This window comes from Phyllobates terribilis, unplaced genomic scaffold (assembly GCF_046119375.1).
Source record: "Phyllobates terribilis strain yellow unplaced genomic scaffold, ASM4611937v1 Scaffold_1__5_contigs__length_1240528914, whole genome shotgun sequence".
Taxonomy (NCBI): Eukaryota; Metazoa; Chordata; class Amphibia; order Anura; family Dendrobatidae; genus Phyllobates; species Phyllobates terribilis.
The window spans coordinates 599,272,268-599,289,194 of NW_027362761.1; the positions used below are offsets into that span (position 1 = coordinate 599,272,268).

General features: G+C 41.8%; 1 pseudogene; it reads right to left on the reverse strand.

Annotated features, from left to right (window-relative positions):
* Positions 1-16,927, reverse strand: part of LOC141148951 (BOS complex subunit NCLN-like) — a 232,840-nt pseudogene that overhangs the window by 174,301 nt on the left and 41,612 nt on the right.

A 16,927-nucleotide genomic window follows, 5' to 3' on the forward strand; every position in this document is an offset into this window, starting at 1 on the left:
GTGATATTCCTGATATTATAGGGACCTTTATGGCACTATCTGGGTGTGATATTCCCGATATTATAGGGACCTGTATGGCATTATCTGGGCATGATATTCCTGATATTATAGGGACCTGTATGGCATTATCTGGGTGTGATATTCCTGTTCTTTTAGGTACCTTTAAGGCATTAACTGGGCGTGATATTCCCGATATTATAGGGACCAGTATGGCACTATCTTGGCGTGATATTCCCAATATTATAGGGACCTGTATGGCATTATCTGGGCGTGATATTCATGATATTATAGGGACCTGTATGGCACTATCTGGGCGTGATATTCCCGATATTATAGGGACCTGTATGGCATTATCTGGGCGTGATATTCCTGATATTATAGGGACCTGTATGGCACTATCTGGGCGTGATATTCCCGATACTATAGGGACCTGTATGGCATTATCTGCACGTGATATTCCTGATATTATAGGGACCTGTATGGCACTATCTGGGCGTGATATTCCCGATATTATAGGAACCTGTATGGTACTATCTGGGCATGATATTCAGGATATTATAGGGACCTGTATGGCATTATCTGGGCATGATATTCCTGATATTATAGGGACCTGTATGGCATTATCTTGGTGTGATATTCCCGATATTATAGGGACCTGTATGGCATTATCTGGGCGTGATATTCCCGATATTATAGGGACCTGTATGGCATTATCTGGGTGTGATATTCCTGATATTATAGGGACCTGTATGACATTATCTGGGCGTGATATTCCTGATATTATAGGGACCTGTATGGCATTATCTGGGCGTGATATTCCTGATATTATAGGTACCGGTATGGCACTATCTGGGCGTGATATTCCCGATATTATAGGGACCTGTATGGCATTATCTGGGCGTGATGTTCCTGATATTATCGGGACCTGTATGACATTAACTGGGAGTGATATTCCCGATATTATAGGAACCTGTATTTCATTATCTGTGTGAGATATTCCTGATATTATATGGACCTGTATGGCATTATCTGGGCGTGATATTCCTGATATTATAGGGACCTGTATGGCATTATCTGCGCGTGATATTCCTGATATTATAGGGAGCTGTATGTCACTATCTGGGCGTGATATTCCCGATATTATAGGGACCTGTATGGCATTATCTGGGCGTGATATTCCCGATATTATAGGGACCTGTATGTCACTATCTGGGTGTGATATTTCCGATATTATAGGGACCTGTATGGCATTATCTGGGCGTGATATTCCCGATATTATAGGGACCTGTATGTCACTATCTGGGCGTGATATTCCCGATATTATAGGGACCTGTATGGCATTATCTTGGCGTGATACTCCTGATATTATATGGACGCTGTATGGCACTATCTGGGCGTGATATTCCCGATATAATAGGGACCTGTGTGGCATTATCTGGGCGTGAGATTCCTGATATTATAGGGACCTGTATGGCATTTTCTGGGCGTGATATTCCTGTTCTTATAGGGACCTGTATGGCATTAACTGGGCGTGATATTCCCGATATTATAGGGACCTGTATGGCACTATCTGGGCATGATATTCCTGTTCTTATAGGTACCTGTATGGCATTAACTGGGCGTGATATTCCCGATATTATAGGGACCTGTATGGCACTATCTGGGCGTGATATTCCCAATATTATAGGGACCTGTATGGCACTATCTGGGCGTGATATTCCCGATATTATAGGGACCTGTATGGCATTATCTGGGTGTGATATTCCCGATATTATAGGGACCTGTATGGCATTATCTGGGCGTGATATTCCCGATATTATAGGGACCTGTATGTCACTATCTGGGTGTGATATTTCCGATATTATAGGGACCTGTATGGCATTATCTGGGCGTGATATTCCCGATATTATAGGGACCTGTATGTCACTATCTGGGCGTGATATTCCCGATATTATAGGGACCTGTATGGCATTATCTTGGCGTGATACTCCTGATATTATATGGACGCTGTATGGCACTATCTGGGCGTGATATTCCCGATATAATAGGGACCTGTGTGGCATTATCTGGGCGTGAGATTCCTGATATTATAGGGACCTGTATGGCATTTTCTGGGCGTGATATTCCTGTTCTTATAGGGACCTGTATGGCATTAACTGGGCGTGATATTCCCGATATTATAGGGACCTGTATGGCACTATCTGGGCATGATATTCCTGTTCTTATAGGTACCTGTATGGCATTAACTGGGCGTGATATTCCCGATATTATAGGGACCTGTATGGCACTATCTGGGCGTGATATTCCCAATATTATAGGGACCTGTATGGCACTATCTGGGCGTGATATTCCCGATATTATAGGGACCTGTATGGCATTATCTGGGTGTGATATTCCCGATATTATAGGGACCTGTATGGCATTATCTGGGCGTGATATTCCCAATATTATAGGGACCTGTATGGCACTATCTGGGCGTGATATTCCCGATATTATAGGGACCTGTATGGCATTATCTGGGTGTGATATTCCCGATATTATAGGGACCTGTTTGGCATTATCTGGGCGTGATATTCCTGATATTATAGGGGCCTGTATGGCACTATCTGGGCGTGATATTCCCGATATTATAGGGACCTGTATGGCATTATGTGGACGTGATATTCCAGATATTATAGGGACCTGTATGGCACTATCTGGGCGTGATATTCCCGATATTATAGGGACCTGTATGGCATTATCTGGGTGTGATATTCCTGATATTATAGGGACCTGTATGGCACTCTCTGGGCGTGATATTCCCGATATTATAGAGACCTGTATGGCATTATCTGGACGTGATATTCCTGATATTATATGGACCTGTATGGCATTATCTGGGCGTGATATTCCCGATATTATAGGGACCTGTATGGCATTATCTGGGTGTGATATTCCTGATATTATAGGGACCTGTATGGCATTATCTGGGCGTGATATTCCAGATATTATAGGAACCTGTATGGCACTATCTGGGCATGATATTCCCGATATTATAGGGACCTGTATGGCATTATCTGGGCGTGAGATTCCTGATATTATAGGGACCTGTATGGCACTATCTGGGCGTGATATTCCTGATATTATAAGGACCTGTATGGCATTATCTGGGCGTGAAATTCCTGATATTATAGGGACCTGTATGACATTATCTGGGCGTGATATACCTGATATTATAGGGACCTGTATGGCATTATCTGTGTGTGATATTCCTGATATTATAGGGACCTGTATGACATTATCTGGGTGTGATATTCCTGATATTATAGGGACCTGTATGACATTATCTGGGTGTGATATTCCCGATATTATAGGGTCCTGTATGGCATTATCTGGGCGTGATATACCTGATATTATAGGGGCCTGTATGGCATTATCTGGGCGTGATATTCCCGATATTATATGGAACTGTATGGCACTATCTGGGTGTGATATACCTGATATTATAGGGACCTGTATGGCACTATCTGGGCGTGATATTCCCGATATTATAGGGACCTGTATGGCATTATCTGGGCGTGATATTCCCGATATTATATGGAACTGTATGGCACTATCTGGGTGTGATATTCCTGATATTATAGGGACCTGTATGGCATTATCTGGGCGTGATATTCCCGATATTATAGGGACCTGTATGGCATTATCTGGGCGTGATATTCCTGATATTATAGGGACATGTATGGCATTATCTGGGCGTGATATTCCTGATATTATATGGACACTGTATGTCGCTATCTGGGCGTGATATTACTGATATTATAGGGACCTGTATGGCACTATCTGGGCGTGATATTCCCTATATTATATGGAACTGTATGGCACTATCTGGGTGTGATATTCCTGATATTATAGGGACCTGTATGGCATTATCTGGGCGTGATATTCCCGATATTATAGGGACCTGTATGGCATTATCTGGGCGTGATATTCCTGATATTATAGGGACATGTATGGCATTATCTGGGCGTGATATTCCTGATATTATATGGACACTGTATGTCGCTATCTGGGCGTGATATTACTGATATTATATGGACACTGTATGTCGCTATCTGGGCGTGATATTCCCGATATTATAGGGACCTGTATGGCATTATCTGGGCGTGATATTCCCGATATTATAGGGACCTGTATGGCATTATCTGGGCGTGATATTCCTGATATTATAGCGACCTGTATGGCACTATCTGGGCGTGATATTCCTGATATTATAGGGACCTGTATGGCATTATCTGGTTGTGATATTCCCGATATTATAGGAACCTGTATGGCATTATCTGGGCATTATATTCCTGATATTATAGGCACCTGTATGGCATTATCTGGGCGTGATATTCCTCATATTATAGGGACCTGTATGGCATTATCTGGGCATTATATTCCTGATATTATAGGGACCTGTATGGCATTATCTGGGCGTGATATTCCTGATATTATAGGGACCTGTATGGCATTATCTTGGCGTGATATTCCCGATATTATAGGGAGCTGTATGGCAATATCTGGCCGTGATCTTTCCGATATTATAGGGACCTGTATGGCACTATCTGGGCATTATATTCCTGATATTATAGGGACCTGTATGGCATTATCTGGGCGTGATATTTCTGATATAATAGGGACCTGTATGGCATTATCTGGGCGTGATATTCCTGATATTATAGGGACCTGTATGGCACTATCTGGGCGTGATATTCCCGATATTATAGGGACCTGTATGGAATTATCTGGGCGTGATATTAACGATATTATAGGGACCTGTATGGCATTATCTGGGGGTGATATTACCGATTTTATAGGGACCTGTATGGCACTATCTGGGCGTGATACTCCTGTTATTATAGGTACCTATATGGCATTATCTGGACGTGAAATTCCTTATATTATAGGAACCTGTATGGCATTATCTTGGTGTGATATTCCTGATATTATATGCACTCTGTATGGCATTATCTGGGTGTGATATTCCCGATCTTATAGGGATCTGTATGGCACTATCTGGGCATGATATTCCCGATATTATAGTGACCTGTATGTCACTATCTGGGCGTGATATTCCCGATATTATAGGGAACTGTATGGCATTATCTGGGCGTGATACTCCTGATATTCTATGGACGCTGTATGGCACTATCTGGGCGTGATATTCCCGATATTATAGGGACCTGTATGGCATTATTTGGGCGTGATATTCCAGATATTATAGGGATCTGTATGGCATTATCTGGGCGTGATATTCCCGATATAATAGGGACCTGAATGGCACTATCTGGGCTTGAAATTCCCGATATTATAGGGACCTGTATGGCATTATCTCGGTGTGAGATTCCTGATATTATACGGATATGTATGGCATTTTCTGGGCGTGATATTAATTATATTATATGGACCTGTATGGCATTAACTGGGCGTGATATTCCCGATATTATAGGGACCTGTATGACACTATCTGGGCGTGATATTCCCGATATTATAGGGACCTGTATGGCATTATCTGGGCGTGATATTCCTGATATTATAGGGACCTGTATGGCACTATCTGGGCGTGATATTCCCGATATTATAGGGACCTGTATGGCATTATCTGGGCGTGAGATTCCTGATATTATAGGGACCTGTATGGCACTATCTGGGCGTGATATTCCCGATATTATAGGGACCTGTATGGCATTATCTGGGCGTGAGATTCCTGATATTATAGGGACCTGTATGGCATTTTCTGGGCGTGATATTCCTGTTCTTATAGGGACCTGTATGGCATTAACAGGGCGTGATATTTCCGATATTATAGGGACCTGTATGGCACTATATGGGCATGATATTCCTGTTCTTATAGGTATCTGTATGGCATTAACTGGGCGTGATATTCCCGATATTATAGGGACCTGTATGGCACTATCTGGGCGTGATATTCCCGATATTATAGGGACCTGTATGGCACTATCTGGACGTGATATTCCTGATATTATAGGGATCTGTATGGCACTTTCTGGGCGTGATATTCCCGATATTATAGGAACCTGTATGGCACTATCTGGGCGTGATATTCCCGATATTATATGGACCTGTATAGCATTATCTGGGCGTGATATTCCCGATATTATAGGGACCTGTATGGCACTATCTGGACGTGATATTCCTGATATTATAGGGACCTGTATGGCACTTTCTGGGCGTGATATTTCCGATATTATAGGAACCTGTATGGCACTATCTGGGCATGATATTCCCGATATTATAGGGACCTGTATGGCATTATCTGGGCGTGATATTTCTGATATTATAGCGACCTGTAGGGCACTATCTGGTTGTGATATTCCCGATATTATAGGAACCTGTATGGCATTATCTGGGCGTGATATTCCTGATATTATAGGCTCCTGTATGGCATTATCTGGGCGTGATATTCCTGATATTATAGGGACCTGTATGGCATTATCTGGGCATTATATTCCTGATATTATAGGGACCTGTATGGCATTATCTGGGCGTGATATTCCTGATATTATAGGGACCGGTATGGCATTATCTGGACGTGAAATTCCTTATATTATAGGAACCTGTATGGCATTATCTTGGTGTGATATTCCTGATATTATATGCACTCTGTATGGCATTATCTGGGTGTGATATTCCCGATCTTATAGGGATCTGTATGGCACTATCTGGGCGTGATATTCCCGATATTATAGTGACCTCTATGACATTATCTGGGTGTGATATTCCCGATATTATAGGGACCTGTATGGCATTATCTGGGTGTGATATTCCCGATATTATAGGGACCTGTATGGCATTATCTGGGCGTGATATTCCTGATATTATAAGGACCTGTATGGCATTATCTGGGCGTGAAATTCCTGATATTATAGGGACCTGTATGGCATTATCTGGGCATTATATTCCTGATATTATAGGGACCTGTATGGCATTATCTGGGCGTGATATACCTGATATTATAGGGACCTGTATGGCATTATCTGGGTGTGATATTCGCGATATTATAGGGACCTGTATGACATTATCTGGGTGTGATATTCCCGATATTATAAGGACCTGTATGGCATTATCTGGGTGTGATATTCCTGATATTATAGGGACCTGTATGACATTATCTGGGTGTGATATTCCCGATATTATAAGGACCTGTATGGCATTATCTGGGCGTGATATACCTGATATTATAGGGACCTGTATGACATTATCTGGTGGGTGTGATATTCCCGATATTATAGGGACCTGTATGGCATTATCTGGGCGTGATATACCTGATATTATAGGGACCTGTATGGCATTATCTGGGCGTGATATTCCTGATATTATAGGGACCTGTATGACATTATCTGGGTGTGATATTCCCGATATTATAGGGACCTGTATGACATTATCTGGGTGTGATATTCCCGATATTATAAGGACCTGTATGGCATTATCTGGGCGTGAAATTCCTGATATTATAGGGACCTGTATGACATTATCTGGGTGTGATATTCCCGATATTATAAGGACCTGTATGGCATTATCTGGGCGTGATATACCTGATATTATAGGGACCTGTATGGCATTATCTGGGCGTGATATTCCTGATATTATAGGGACCTGTATGACATTATCTGGGTGTGATATTCCCGATATTATAAGGACCTGTATGGCATTATCTGCGCGTGATATACCTGATATTATAGGGACCTGTATGACATTATCTGGGTGTGATATTCCCGATATTATAGGGACCTGTATGGCACTATCTGGGTGTGATATTCCTGATATTATAGGGACCTGTATGGCATTATCTGGGCGTGATATTCCCGATATTATAGGGACCTGTATGGCATTATCTGGGCGTGATATTCCTGATATTATAGGGACCTTTATGGCATCTGGGCGTGATATTCCTGATATTATATGGACACTGTATGTCGCTATCTGGGCGTGATATTCCTGATATTATAGGGACCTGTATGGCATTATCTGGGTGTGATATTCCCGATATTATAGGGACCTGTATGTCACTATCTGGGCGTGATATTCCCGATATTATAGGGACCTGTATGGCATTATCTGGGCGTGATACTCCTGATATTCTATGGACGCTGTATGGCACTATCTGGGCGTGATATTCCCGATATTATAGGGACCTGTATGGCATTATTTGGGCGTGATATTCCAGATATTATAGGGACCTGTATGGCATTATCTGGACGTGATATTCCCGATATAATAGGGACCTGTATGGCACTATCTGGGCGTGATATTCCCGATATTATAAGGACCTGTATGGCATTATCTGGGCGTGATATTCCTGATATTATAGGGACCTGTATGACATTATCTGGGTGTGATATTCCCGATATTATAAGGACCTGTATGGCATTATCTGGGCGTGATATACCTGATATTATAGGGACCTGTATGACATTATCTGGTGGGTGTGATATTCCCGATATTATAGGGACCTGTATGGCATTATCTGGGCGTGATATACCTGATATTATAGGGACCTGTATGGCATTATCTGGGCGTGATATTCCTGATATTATAGGGACCTGTATGACATTATCTGGGTGTGATATTCCCGATATTATAGGGACCTGTATGACATTATCTGGGTGTGATATTCCCGATATTATAAGGACCTGTATGGCATTATCTGGGCGTGATATTCCCGATATTATATGGAACTGTATGGCACTATCTGGGTGTGATATACCTGATATTATAGGGACCTGTATGGCACTATCTGGGCGTGATATTCCCGATATTATATGGAACTGTATGGCACTATCTGGGTGTGATATTCCTGATATTATAGGGACCTGTATGGCATTATCTGGGCGTGATATTCCCGATATTATAGGGACCTGTATGGCATTATCTGGGCGTGATATTCCTGATATTATAGGGACATGTATGGCATTATCTGGGCGTGATATTCCTGATATTATATGGACACTGTATGTCGCTATCTGGGCGTGATATTACTGATATTATAGGGACCTGTATGGCACTATCTGGGCGTGATATTCCCTATATTATATGGAACTGTATGGCACTATCTGGGTGTGATATTCCTGATATTATAGGGACCTGTATGGCATTATCTGGTTGTGATATTCCCGATATTATATGGACACTGTATGTCGCTATCTGGGCGTGATATTCCCGATATTATAGGGACCTGTATGGCATTATCTGGGCGTGATATTCCCGATATTATAGGGACCTGTATGGCATTATCTGGGCGTGATATTCCTGATATTATAGCGACCTGTATGGCACTATCTGGGCGTGATATTCCCGATATTATAGGGACCTGTATGGCATTATCTGGGCGTGATATTCCCGATATTATAGGGACCTGTATGGCACTATCTGGGCGTGATATTCCTGATATTATAGGGACCTGTATGGCATTATCTGGTTGTGATATTCCCGATATTATAGGAACCTGTATGGCATTATCTGGGCATTATATTCCTGATATTATAGGCACCTGTATGGCATTATCTGGGCGTGATATTCCTCATATTATAGGGACCTGTATGGCATTATCTGGGCATTATATTCCTGATATTATAGGGACCTGTATGGCATTATCTGGGCGTGATATTCCTGATATTATAGGGACCTGTATGGCATTATCTTGGCGTGATATTCCCGATATTATAGGGAGCTGTATGGCATTATCTGGGCGTGATATTCCTGATATTATAGGGACCTGTATGGCATTATCTTGGCGTGATCTTTCCGATTTTATAGGGACCTGTATGGCACTATCTGGGCATTATATTCCTGATATTATAGGGACCTGTATGGCATTATCTGGGCGTGATATTTCTGATATAATAGGGACCTGTATGGCATTATCTGGGCGTGATATTCCTGATATTATAGGGACCTGTATCGCACTATCTGGGCGTGATATTCCCGATATTATAGGGACCTGTATGGAATTATCTGGGCGTGATATTAACGATATTATAGGGACCTGTATGGCATTATCTGGGGGTGATATTACCGATATTATAGGGACCTGTATGGCACTATCTGGGCGTGATACTCCTGTTATTATAGGTACCTATATGGCATTATCTGGACATGAAATTCCTTATATTATAGGAACCTGTATGGCATTATCTTGGTGTGATATTCCTGATATTATATGCACTCTGTATGGCATTATCTGGGTGTGATATTCCCGATCTTATAGGGATCTGTATGGCACTATCTGGGCATGATATTCCCGATATTATAGTGACCTGTATGTCACTATCTGGGCGTGATATTCCCGATATTATAGGGACCTGTATGGCACTATCTGGGCGTGATACTCCTGATATTCTATTGACGCTGTATGGCACTATCTGGGCGTGATATTCCCGATATTATAGGGACCTGTATGGCATTATTTGGGCGTGATATTCCAGATATTATAGGGATCTGTATGGCATTTTCTGGGCGTGATATTCCCGATATAATAGGGACGTGAATGGCACTATCTGGGCTTGAAATTCCCGATATTATAGGGACCTGTATGGCATTATCTGGGCATGATATTCCTGATATTATAGGGACCTGTATGACATTAACTGGGCGTGATATTCCCGATATTATAGGGACCTGTATGACACTATCTGGGCGTGATATTCCCGATATTATAGGGACCTGTATGGCATTATCTGGGCATGATATTCCTGATATTATAGGGACCTGTATGGCACTATCTGGGCGTGATATTCCCGATATTATAGGGACCTGTATGGCATTATCTGGGCGTGAGATTCCTGATATTATAGGGACCTGTATGGCACTATCTGGGCGTGATATTCCCGATATTATAGGGACCTGTATGGCATTATCTGGGCGTGAGATTCCTGATATTATAGGGACCTGTATGGCATTTTCTGGGCGTGATATTCCTGTTCTTATAGGGACCTGTATGGCATTAACAGGGCGTGATATTCCCGATATTATAGGGACCTGTATGGCACTATATGGGCATGATATTCCTGTTCTTATAGGTATCTGTATGGCATTAACTGGGCGTGATATTCCCGATATTATAGGGACCTGTATGGCACTATCTGGGCGTGATATTCCCGATATTATAGGGACCTGTATGGCACTATCTGGACGTGATATTCCTGATATTATAGGGATCTGTATGGCACTTTCTGGGCGTGATATTCCCGATATTATAGGAACCTGTATGGCACTATCTGGGCGTGATATTCCCGATATTATATGGACCTGTATAGCATTATCTGGGCGTGATATTCCCGATATTATAGGGACCTGTATGGCACTATCTGGACGTGATATTCCTGATATTATAGGGACCTGTATGGCACTTTCTGGGCGTGATATTCCCGATATTATAGGAACCTGTATGGCACTATCTGGGCATGATATTCCCGATATTATAGGGAGCTGTATGTCACTATCTGGACGTGATATTCCTGATATTATAGGGACCTGTATGGCACTTTCTGGGCGTGATATTCCCGATATTATAGGAACCTGTATGGCACTATCTGGGCATGATATTCCCGATATTATAGGGACCTGTATGGCACTATCTGGCCGTGATATTCCTGATATTATATGGACACTGTATGGCATTATCTGGGCGTGATATTTCTGATATTATAGCGACCTGTAGGGCACTATCTGGTTGTGATATTCCCGATATTATAGGAACCTGTATGGCATTATCTGGGCGTGATATTCCTGATATTATAGGCTCCTGTATGGCATTATCTGGGCGTGATATTCCTGATATTATAGGGACCTGTATGGCATTATCTGGGCATTATATTCCTGATATTATAGGGACCTGTATGGCATTATCTGGGCGTGATATTCCTGATATTATAGGGACCGGTATGGCATTATCTGGACGTGAAATTCCTTATATTATAGGAACCTGTATGGCATTATCTTGGTGTGATATTCCTGATATTATATGCACTCTGTATGGCATTATCTGGGTGTGATATTCCCGATCTTATAGGGATCTGTATGGCATTATCTGGGCGTGATATTCCCGATATTATAGTGACCTCTATGACATTATCTGGGTGTGATATTCCCGATATTATAGGGACCTGTATGGCATTATCTGGGTGTGATATTCCCGATATTATAGGGACCTGTATGGCATTATCTGGGCGTGATATTCCTGATATTATAAGGACCTGTATGGCATTATCTGGGCGTGATATTCCCGATATTATAGTGACCTCTATGACATTATCTGGGTGTGATATTCCCGATATTATAGGGACCTGTATGGCATTATCTGGGTGTGATATTCCCGATATTATAGGGACCTGTATGGCATTATCTGGGCGTGATATTCCTGATATTATAAGGACCTGTATGGCATTATCTGGGCGTGAAATTCCTGATATTATAGGGACCTGTATGGCATTATCTGGGTATTATATTCCTGATATTATAGGGACCTGTATGACATTATCTGGGTGTGATATTCGCGATATTATAGGGACCTGTATGACATTATCTGGGTGTGATATTCCCGATATTATAAGGACCTGTATGGCATTATCTGGGCGTGATATTCCTGATATTATAGGGACCTGTATGACATTATCTGGGTGTGATATTCCCGATATTATAAGGAACTGTATGGCATTATCTGGGCGTGATATACCTGATATTATAGGGACCTGTATGACATTATCTGGTGGGTGTGATATTCCCGATATTATAGGGACCTGTATGGCATTATCTGGGCGTGATATACCTGATATTATAGGGACCTGTATGGCATTATCTGGGCGTGATATTCCTGATATTATAGGGACCTGTATGACATTATCTGGGTGTGATATTCCCGATATTATAGGGATCTGTATGACATTATCTGGGTGTGATATTCCCGATATTATAAGGACCTGTATGGCATTATCTGCGCGTGATATACCTGATATTATAGGGACCTGTATGACATTATCTGGGTGTGATATTCCCGATATTATAGGGACCTGTATGGCATTATCTGGGCGTGATATTCCCGATATTATAGGGACCTGTATGGCATTATCTGGGCGTGATATTCCTGATATTATAGGGACCTTTATGGCATTATCTGGGCGTGATATTCCTGATATTATAGGGACCTTTATGGCATTATCTGGGCGTGATATTCCTGATATTATAGGGACCTGTATGGCATTATCTGGGCGTGATATTCCTGATATTATAGGGACCTTTATGGCATCTGGGCGTGATATTCCTGATATTATATGGACACTGTATGTCGCTATCTGGGCGTGATATTCCTGATATTATAGGGACCTGTATGGCATTATCTGGGTGTGATATTCCCGATATTATAGGGACCTGTATGTCACTATCTGGGCGTGATATTCCCGATATTATAGGGACCTGTATGGTATTATCTGGGCGTGATACTCCTGATATTCTATGGACGCTGTATGGCACTATCTGGGCGTGATATTCCCGATATTATAGGGACCTGTATGGCATTATTTGGGCGTGATATTCCAGATATTATAAGGACCTGTATGGCATTATCTGGGCGTGATATTCCTGATATTATAGGGACCTGTATGACATTATCTGGGTGTGATATTCCCGATATTATAAGGACCTGTATGGCATTATCTGGGCGTGATATACCTGATATTATAGGGACCTGTATGACATTATCTGGGTGTGATATTCCCGATATTATAAGGACCTGTATGGCATTATCTGGGCGTGAAATTCCTGATATTATAGGGACCTGTATGGCATTATCTGGGTATTATATTCCTGATATTATAGGGACCTGTATGGCATTATCTGGGCGTGATATACCTGATATTATAGGGACCTGTATGGCATTATCTGGGCGTGATATTCCTGATATTATAGGGACCTGTATGACATTATCTGGGTGTGATATTCGCGATATTATAGGGACCTGTATGACATTATCTGGGTGTGATATTCCCGATATTATAAGGACCTGTATGGCATTATCTGGGCGTGATATTCCTGATATTATAGGGACCTGTATGACATTATCTGGGTGTGATATTCCCGATATTATAAGGACCTGTATGGCATTATCTGGGCGTGATATACCTGATATTATAGGGACCTGTATGACATTATCTGGTGGGTGTGATATTCCCGATATTATAGGGACCTGTATGGCATTATCTGGGCGTGATATACCTGATATTATAGGGACCTGTATGGCATTATCTGGGCGTGATATTCCTGATATTATAGGGACCTGTATGACATTATCTGGGTGTGATATTCCCGATATTATAGGGACCTGTATGACATTATCTGGGTGTGATATTCTCGATATTATAAGGACCTGTATGGCATTATCTGGGCGTGATATTCCTGATATTATAGGGACCTGTATGACATTATCTGGGTGTGATATTCCCGATATTATAAGGACCTGTATGGCATTATCTGCGCGTGATATACCTGATATTATAGGGACCTGTATGACATTATCTGGGTGTGATATTCCCGATATTATAGGGACCTGTATAGCATTATCTGGGCGTGATATTCCCGATATTATAGGGACCTGTATGGCATTATCTGGGCGTGATATTCCTGATATTATAGGGACCTTTATGCCATTATCTGGGCGTGATATTCCTGATATTATAGGGACCTTTATGGCATTATCTGGGCGAGATATTCCTGATATTATAGGGACCTGTATGGCATTATCTGGGCGTGATATTCCTGATATTATAGGGACCTTTATGGCATCTGGGCGTGATATTCCTGATATTATATGGACACTGTATGTCGCTATCTGGGCGTGATATTCCTGATATTATAGGGACCTGTATGGCATTATCTGGGCGTGATATACCTGATATTATAGGGACCTGTATGGCATTATCTGGGCGTGATATTCCTGATATTATAGGGACCTGTATGACATTATCTGGGTGTGATATTCCCGATATTATAAGGACCTGTATGGCATTATCTGGGCGTGATATTCCTGATATTATAGGGACCTGTATGACATTATCTGGGTGTGATATTCCCGATATTATAAGGACCTGTATGGCATTATCTGGGCGTGATATACCTGATATTATAGGGACCTGTATGACATTATCTGGTGGGTGTGATATTCCCGATATTATAGGGACCTGTATGGCATTATCTGGGCGTGATATACCTGATATTATAGGGACCTGTATGGCATTATCTGGGCGTGATATTCCTGATATTATAGGGACCTGTATGACATTATCTGGGTGTGATATTCCCGATATTATAGGGACCTGTATGACATTATCTGGGTGTGATATTCCCGATATTATAAGGACCTGTATGGCATTATCTGGGCGTGATATTCCTGATATTATAGGGATCTGTATGACATTATCTGGGTGTGATATTCCCGATATTATAAGGACCTGTATGGCATTATCTGCGCGTGATATACCTGATATTATAGGGACCTGTATGACATTATCTGGGTATGATATTCCCGATATTATAGGGACCTGTATGGCATTATCTGGGCGTGATATTCCCGATATTATAGGGACCTGTATGGCATTATCTGGGCGTGATATTCCTGATATTATAGGGACCTTTATGGCATTATCTGGGCGTGATATTCCTGATATTATAGGGACCTTTATGGCATTATCTGGGCGTGATATTCCTGATATTATAGGGACCTGTATGGCATTATCTGGGCGTGATATTCCTGATATTATAGGGACCTTTATGGCATCTGGGCGTGATATTCCTGATATTATATGGACACTGTATGTCGCTATCTGGGCGTGATATTCCTGATATTATAGGGACCTGTATGGCATTATCTGGGTGTGATATTCCCGATATTATAGGGACCTGTATGTCACTATCTGGGCGTGATATTCCCGATATTATAGGGACCTGTATGGCATTATCTGGGCGTGATACTCCTGATATTCTATGGACGCTGTATAGCACTATCTGGGCGTGATATTCCCGATATTATAGGGACCTGTATGGCATTATTTGGGCGTGATATTCCAGATATTATAGGGACCTGTATGGCATTATCTGGACGTGATATTCCCGATATAATAGGGATCTGTATGGCACTATCTGGGCGTGATATTCCCGATATTATAAGGACCTGTATGGCATTATCTGGGCGTGATATTCCTGATATTATAGGGACCTGTATGACATTATCTGGGTGTGATATTCCCGATATTATAAGGACCTGTACGGCATTATCTGGGCGTGATATACCTGATATTATAGGGACCTGTATGACATTATCTGGTGGGTGTGATATTCCCGATATTATAGGGACCTGTATGGCATTATCTGGGCGTGATATACCTGATATTATAGGGACCTGTATGGCATTATCTGGGCGTGATATTCCTGATATTATAGGGACCTGTATGACATTATCTGGGTGTGATATTCCCGATATTATAGGGACCTGTATGACATTATCTGGGTGTGATATTCCCGATATTATAAGGACCTGTATGGCATTATCTGGGCGTGATATTCCTGATATTATAGGGACCTGTATGACATTATCTGGGTGTGATATTCCCGATATTATAAGGACCTGTATGGCATTATCTGGGCGTGATATACCTGATATTATAGGGACCTGTACGGCATTATCTGGGCGTGATATTCCTGATATTATAGGGACCTGTATGACATTATCTGGGTGTGATATTCCCGATGTTATAAGGACCTGTATGGCATTATCTGCGCGTGATATACCTGATATTATAGGGACCTGTATGACATTATCTGGGTGTGATATTCCCGATATTATAGGGACCTGTATGGCACTATCTGGGTGTGATATTCCTGATATTATAGGGAC